The sequence below is a fragment of the Mytilus californianus genome, unplaced genomic scaffold (assembly GCF_021869535.1).
Source record: "Mytilus californianus isolate M0D057914Y unplaced genomic scaffold, xbMytCali1.0.p SCAF_24, whole genome shotgun sequence".
In the NCBI taxonomy this organism is placed as follows: domain Eukaryota; kingdom Metazoa; phylum Mollusca; class Bivalvia; order Mytilida; family Mytilidae; genus Mytilus; species Mytilus californianus.
The window spans coordinates 3476605-3485124 of record NW_026262673.1 but is presented as its reverse complement, the minus strand read 5'-3'; positions in this window follow the sequence as shown (position 1 = coordinate 3485124).

Below are 8520 nucleotides of genomic sequence, written 5' to 3'. Positions count from 1 at the left end.
CCACTGGACGTTAAGCAACCAAAAATCAATCCACCATCAACACTCATCATCTTATCAATGGTTTATCTGCTGGACTGATATGAGCAACCCGTACATTCACTTTAACAGATGTACAGTCTCATTGAAATAGTATATGTATCTTCTAGGCAGAAAAGCCATATATTTGAAGTATTTAATTTTATTTGATGTGATCACTTTGACTTCCATTTTGTAAAAGATCCGTCAACTTCCGGTTATCGATGTTTTCATGAAAGCCAACTTTCTATATAATTAATATCTGAAACTAGCACTAGTATTTCTCTCTTTTTTATCAAAGATAATTGAGACTGTCTATGACAAGGTTGATCTAGCTGTTCATCTCATCCTTTGCGTGCCGCCTCTTATCTTTTCTATCAGGCCATCAGCAGCATTCATATTTCACGAGCGGTTGCCGGCCACACATCTGTTTCCACCAGCGGTACTTATATTTCGAGGCGTCCCTTGTGTCAGGACCCAAGCACGGACTTCTATCTTTTTACGAGCCGTCACCGGCCATACGTATATCTGCCTTAACCCCAAAAGGTGATTGGGGAATAGAAATAGAGTCACTACAGGTCTTCCGACAGGCTGTAAAACCCTTGCCAAAGTGGGGCGTCCGTTTGTCTGTGCGGGATGTATCAAGTACGCAGTCACGTCCGGTCAGAATTGGGACGTTAAATCCGATGCCTCGTGTAGTGGGAGTGCTATGCTCTCTGCACGTTAATAACCCTTACAACAACTCTTTGAAGGGTCCGAAGGTGGCCTGTTGCAAATTTTTGTTCCTATTCAATTTACCCTCATTTTCAGGTGGCAGTCGAAATTTCCCGAACCTTATCCCGGACGTCCTCAATTACAAGACCTAACTATTGTATGTATTGGTAATTTGTTCTCGTCCTGAACATGCATGAAATATTTGCCACTTAACGTTAAGCGACCAACAATCAATCCACCATCAACACTCATCATCTTGTCAATGGTTTATCTGCTGGACTGATATGAGCAACCCGTACATTCACTCTAACAAGTGTAAAGTCTCATTGAAATAGTATATGTATCTTCTAGGCAGAAAAGTCATATATTTGAAGTATTTAACAAGTCTCTTTCTTTGATGTGATCACTTTGACTTCCATTTTGTAAATGATCCTTCATAAACATATTAATACAATGAATAATCGATAAGCAATAAAACATTTCATATGTGCAATACTTAAGGATTATGTACCCTTGTGTTGATTCAATGCTAAACATAAGGAAATTTTATTGAAAATCCACAGCCTTTCCGCTTGTATTCTCATATTTGACAATTAGATGCTTGAAAGATACAGGATTATTGCATGCACTGCTAGCAATAATTCCTTTTGAACAAGTTTATAAATTCAGATATTGGTTAAAACAAATATAAATATGGACCAATTCAAGTACACGTTTTAGGGTGCGTTCGACTTTAGTGACCCAGCACGAGGTGTTTTGGAATTTAAAGGTTGGTTAGAACTTTTTGTAAACAATAAACGCTAGCTGATCATAGAAAAACAAGTGAGTAATCTATGTTTAAAATTTTATAACAAAAATCTCTGTATTAAAGTCTGTGGATTTTCTACAAAAATCTTGGTTTTATTTTCACCAAATGCTCTGTTTCTACTAAATGCAATTAAACTATAAATAATAATGCTTTACACGAAGTTTCCCTTTGACATATGTACAAAATGGTCCATCTCTTTTATTCATTATCTTTGCTGTTATGATACTATTGCAGATTGAAAATTTCGTAATTGACAGGCCACTGAAGGGGTCATAAACCTTAAGAAGTGTAAAGTACAAATTAAAATAATGCTACAAAATATGGAAAACAAACAAAACATATAATAAAGTAGCCTACTATATTTTAATTGTTTGTAAAACAACATTTCCATATAGGGATCTGCTTTTTCAGTGCAAGTTCCTAAACGTAATGTTTCTGTTTTAAAATAATCTTAGAAGGCACAACAGCATTTATTTTTATCTATCAATGTTGCTACATATTATGTTTATGTTAATTGATGTCATGAAAATGCATGAAATATTTGCACAAGAATAAAAGACAGTCAATCTGTGTAAAACAAGTTAGGCTCTCTAAGAGCACTAGACTGAGATGAAATGCGGAAATTTTTGCTGCCACTAGACAAAGAGGGTTAATTTGATACGTTCAGAGATTCAGCCTGGTAAAAGGCCGCCACAAGTCCTCGCAAAGTTTTTAACGTGCAGTGAGCGTTACACACTCTACTCAAAACACCGAAATTTAACGCTCCCATTCAGACCGGACGTGGCTGCGTATTTATACATCCCACACAGCTAAACGTACTGTTGTCCAGTGGTTGTCGTTTGTTGATGTAGTTCACAAGTGTTTCTTATATAGATTAGACCGTTGGTTTTCCTGTTAGAATGGTTTTACGCTAGTCATTTTGGAGCCCTTTATAGCTTGCTGTTCGGTGTTAGCCAAGGCTCCGTGTTGTAGGTCGTACTTTGACATATAATGGTTACTTTTACAAATTGTGACTTGGCTGGAGAGTTGTCTCATCGGCACTCATACCTCATCTATATTTTCCTACACTGTACGGACATTTGTGTCAATGAATACACTATGCCTCCTGTGCCACAGTATTTGCACATCACAAACCTTTGCAACAACTCTTTGAAGGGTCCGTAGGTGACCCGTTGCAAGGATAAATGTCTTTCCCTATTTCGAATTTACTCTCATTTTCCCATGGAAGATCATATTTCTAGGACCTTTATCCCGGATGGCCTCTATAACAGGAAATTGTTCCCACTGGACGTTAAGTAATCATCTATCAACCACAGATTCAATATTTCTATTGTCAAAATATGCCAAATGTGAAGCTGCTGCTAAGAATATTAAGGTTAATCAGAAACTATTTTTTTTAGATTCAATATATCTTTATAAAATTTTCACTGTCTGACAAAGTGTTTTGTAAAAACTATGTCCAGACATTTTTTAATGGCGAGGACAAGTATTAATGCAATGCATGTCCCTCCAAAAAAATCCGTGTTCAACACCATATACTGGGTGCTGGCTATGTGCAGAGTAACGAATGAACCATCCAAGAAAATACAAATGAATAGTGTAAATGAAAACAAAACTTTATAATTTCCATGCGTTTGAAGCACTTTTCCGAATTGACCTTCATCAGGAACGCTGGATGTGTTAAAACCGGAACTTAGACCTGTATGGCCTTGAAATAATAAAAAGACATCTGAGTTGAAACGTTACTGTCTCATCAATTTATAAATGGACAACTTGAGGAACGTTTGTCTCTTTGTCTTTTTCTTTTTTAGCCATGACGTTGTCAGTTTAATTTTGACTTGCGAGTTTGAATGTCCCTCTGCTATCTTTCGGCTCTCTTATACATGTCATCGGTCTCCGTTAGAACCTACATTATTTTCTCTTGTAATAAATACCTTTAATCAGTGGTATTCAATATCTGATTTTTTTGATATGGTAAAAACAAGGTCATGTTTTTCTTGGACTGTCTTCTAAAAGGTCTTATTCATCCGATCGGCAGTAAAACATTTGTCCTAGTGTTATTTCTAATTGAGTGTGCAGGATGTACAAGTACGCACCCACGTCCGGTCAGAATGGGGACGGTAAATCTGATTTCTCGTGCAGTCGAAGTGCCATGCTCTTTGTACGTTCTGAACCTTGCAATAACTCAAGTGAAGGGCCGTTTCTTGCCAGTTGTTGGTCCAAATATTTTTTTCTGTCCAACATGCCTTCGTTTTCCATTGGGAGTCTCAAGTCTACCTGATTTTCATCGTCGACAGTCTTTTATATTGTTAGTAGTTTTTCTGTCCGGAACATACACGAAATATTTGCCACTGGACTTGAGCAACCACAAATCAATCTAGTTAATTGTAGCTTTATAATTGATCCATTGGATATATACGGATTCACCTTGTCCACTACGTCCTCCTCTCTAAATAATAAAAGGGTAAATTAGCAAGGCATGTACTCCCTCTAAACATTGTGGGTCAATATATGGATACATGTACAATGTACTCACATTAAGAGAGTCATAGTTACTCTCGTCGTTTACCCGCGCTATATTGAATTACTTCATTTTGACATTTAGAGCACTGGGCAGAAATCACAATGCGTCAACAACGGGTGATGGCCATCGCTTTGTTTTGATAAGACAGTCGGAATACCCTGGTCCGTACCAGTTTTAAGTTGGCTACCATATGATAGCCTAGGATGGGAATCGAAACCACTTTCTGATTCACGTTTAGAATATTGAACCCGTTTTGGAAATATGCGGAAAGGTTTCCTTGTAGGGTAAAGAAATGGTGAAAACGCTTTTAAGTAGTAAAATATTGATAACTTTTTAATTGTGATTTTGTTTATGTTTCCAGGCTTATTAGTGCAACGTAAACAGAAGAAAAGTTCCAACATTCAGTATTTTACTTTCTACCTCTCCCCCAATTTTTCAACTATATTCGGCGATAAACTTCGAGGAAATGTCCCATCTTAACCAAGTCTGATTCAACTGCAACTTATATAGTTTTTCAGCTTTGGCACACACTGTAATATGAAAATCATTAGATTGAATCCCAAAGTAGTCATTTAAAAGGAATACATTTCGAAAAGTCGTAATAAATTCCATTGAGCAAAATAAACTTATAATTTAATTGAGTATGGTCAATGCATATGACTTGCAGAATAGTTAATAAAACATTTGGAAAACATGAACTTTTGAACATTACAACGTAATTCAATTGATTATCTGGAACATTGCTCAGTACAATGAACATAATGGAAGATACAAATATTATAACACGGGAAACTCTACACAAAAATTTACGATAAAAATGGACAATTTTTCGTTTCGTTAAAAAAAGTGGAGGGATACTGTTTTACCTCTGTCTGTCCAATCCGTCAGTTCGTCCATCCGTCCCATGAATATTTTCGTCGCATCTTTCTCAGGAACTACATCATAAGGATTTCTGAAATTTGGTTTGAGGGTTTATATAAGTCAGCTATACATGTAATGCGTGTTCAACAACTTCCTGTTTACCGGACACTTTATACATATTTTTAAAATTATATTTTGGCGGGAGTATCATCAGTGAGCAGTTGCTCGCAGTTCCACTTGTTTGGTTTGCTTTTCTTTAAGTTTTTTCTTTTAATTACACATACATAACATAAGTACATGTACTATACAAATCCTTGATTAACCAAACTGATATTTTTATTGTTCATTTGTCAATAATTACTTTTGTTTACCTTTATTGTTTACTCTGTAAGAATATATCGAATTCTTAACATATAAGTCTAACGCAGGATGTTAATGCCCCTCGACCACAAGGGTGACTTGGAAAAAAATTTCGTCACTCTTGTCTTCTTTCGACCGACAGCAAAACCCTTCCCAATGTGGAAGTCCGTTTACTTGTGCGGGATGTTTACATTTGCAGCCAAGTCCGGTCAAAATGGGGACGCTCAATTCGCATATAGAGAGAGTGCAAGGCTTTTTGCACGCTAAGACCCCTGACAACAACTCTAATAGGGGTCCGTAAGTCGCCTATTGCAAAGCAAACTATCTGTCCCTATCCATATACCCTTATTTTCCAGTGGTAGTCAAAATTTCTCCGAGCTTCATCCCGCACGGTCTCTATTACCAGACCTACCTATTGTATTTATTGCTAATTTGTTCTCATCCTGAAAATGCATGAAATATTTGACACTTGTTTCGGTAGTTGACGATTCTACCTTGTCGTACCAGTGATGAATAGTTTTGCAATGGTTCAAAAAATGACTAATGGTATTTCTCTTGACGCACCCAATATGCGGATTAAAACAAGTATTAACTTGTGTTAACTTGGACTAAATAATTCAAGTTTAAAATAACCATTGCTTCAGAAACATACGACTTTGAAAAAAGCACCGATGTTTACGCCTTAACAGATTTATCTACTAGTGGTTAACGGAACTGTTGCATTTCGAATCACTTGAGGTACAATAAATACAACGTAACAGTTAACAATCTCAATCCCAATCTAAATCGGTTGAACCCAAAGGGAAACTGGAATAAAAGTCTCTCTTGATCTTCTTCCGACCGACAGTAAAAACCCTTGCCAGAGTTGGTGCTTCCGTTTGGTTGTGAGGGATGTATAATTTCGCAGTTACGACCAGTCAGATTTGGAACGTTAAATCCGATGCGTCGTGTAGAGAGAGAGCCACAACTCGAGGAAGATGTCTGTCCCTATCCAATATACCATCATTTTCTATAGGCAGTTCCTACAAGGGTGACTGGGGAATAGAAATATGGTCACTACAGGTCTTCTTCCGACCGGCAGTAAAACCCTTGTCAAAGTGGGGTGTACAAGTACGCATCCACGTCCGGTCAGAATGGGGACGTTAAATCCGATGTCACATGTAGCAAGAGTGCCACACTCTCTGCACGTTAAAAACCCTTGTTACAACTCTTTGAAGTTACCTGTTGTAAGGTAAAATTTCTGTCCCTATCCAATGTACCCTTTTTTCTAGTGGTAGTCTAAACTTCCCCTAATGTATTTATTATTAATTTGTTCTCGTCCTGGGCATGCATGAAATATATTTGCCACTGGACGTTAAGCAACCAACAATCAATCAATATATAAGCAGTCAAAATTTCATCCGAGACGGTTTCTTCAATGTATCACAGGACCTTACATTTAAAAATCAGGATTGTGCATTCAAGACTAGTCTTAGGAATACATGTACGTCTTAAATATATGGTTTCTTCATTAGTTATTATCTATAATTAGCTTTCAGTAACTACTTAAATGTTAAAATCTATACTTTGTGTCTTAAGTGTTTTGGTAAGTTGTTTTTGTGCTTTGTGTTTTCCATTCGTTTGATGTGTTTGAATTTGTATAATGCCATTTGATAAAGGACTTTCCGTTAAATTTTCCTTGGAATTCGGTATTTGTGTTATTTTAGTTTTTACACTGTCAACGTATATTTGTTCCGGCTAACAGAAGTTCCTCTGGTAACTGTGTTATAAACAATGCCATAATGTCTGTTCCTGTTATAACAATATTATATAATCTTTATTCCGTATATAACGTTTCGTAATATTGGTTCCAGTGGAAAATTTCTCCACCTTGGATCTTATATCTATATATTATGAAGGAACTTATATTGTATGACAACACCGCTGTCCCAGATTTGTGGAGAGTTATACATTTCGGTATTTAGACTCGGAAGTAACAATACTGCTTTTTTATCGTTACTTTTTCCAGATAATCGTGGCCATTTGGCTATCTGAAAATAAGCGGAGTTAAACTATTCAGCATGTTCAGAACCAAGACAAGAACAAAATTTACACTTTGACTTGCAAAGAGAAATGATCTATTTTTTTCCAGTTAACGGCGGATGAATTTGCTACCAAGTTGACATGTTTAAATGTCAGTGCATTTATTAAACCTTTGATATATAATCTGACAGTTATGGTTAATTGCAACACACGTGCAGGTTTTAAACCGCCACAAAGGAGATAACCGATCCCATCCGATGGCTCTAGAAACTAGAGTGAAGCTCTGAGCCGGTGACGTAACGTAACCTGTAACTACAAATTTCTGATATTTCATACATTGCATATTCAGATAGATTTTATTATCTCCAAATTTTCATCCAGTGAATTAAAAGTATATACAATATATATATTTAGGCACATCTATGTTTGTTTCTTTTCTGTACTGGAATCCTTCGCTGTCTGGTTTGCATCTCTCAACAATGTGTCTTTCTATACTATGTTTTTTACGATTCTGTTTCAAAATTATGAAGTACAGGAGAAGAGAGGCGATGGATACCAAAGGGGCATTCAGTCTCACAAGTCAAAAACAAACTGACAACACATGACAAAAAAAAACAACATAGAAAACCACAAACTGAGCAACACGAACCCCGCCAAAAACAGGGGTGATCTCAGTTGCTCCGGAAGGGTAAGCAGATCCTGCTCCAAATGTGGCACCCGTCGTGTTGCTCATGTAAGTACAAAACCGGTGATATGTCTAATTCGGTAGGTCACATTCGGGGGAAGGGAACGGTATCGTAGTTACGATAATTTGAACATATCCGTCGTAATCCGTGAAACAGATATTCCATAACGGTCAACCAACTAGTGATGGCTTCCATAAAATTTACGAAGGGATAACTTCAACTTCACTACTTGGAACTCTTGGTTTGATAGCTTCCTTCTGAGCAGCCATCCTCTATCAAGGAAATCATGATAGGAAATACAAGCCCTGGAATATCGTATTTACTGGGAGATATGTACTCCGCATGCAGGCGCTGCTGGAATATTGCAAAATATGAATGGAAAGTTCACAATCGGGAAGCTGAAATCATCTCTTTTGTGGTAAAGTTATGTTTTCTACCGACCCTCATTGTCAATTTTTAGATACAAGTCAAGATATGACACAGACTTAACTGTATCTTCAGATTTTCGAAAACTTGTTTATTAGGCAATA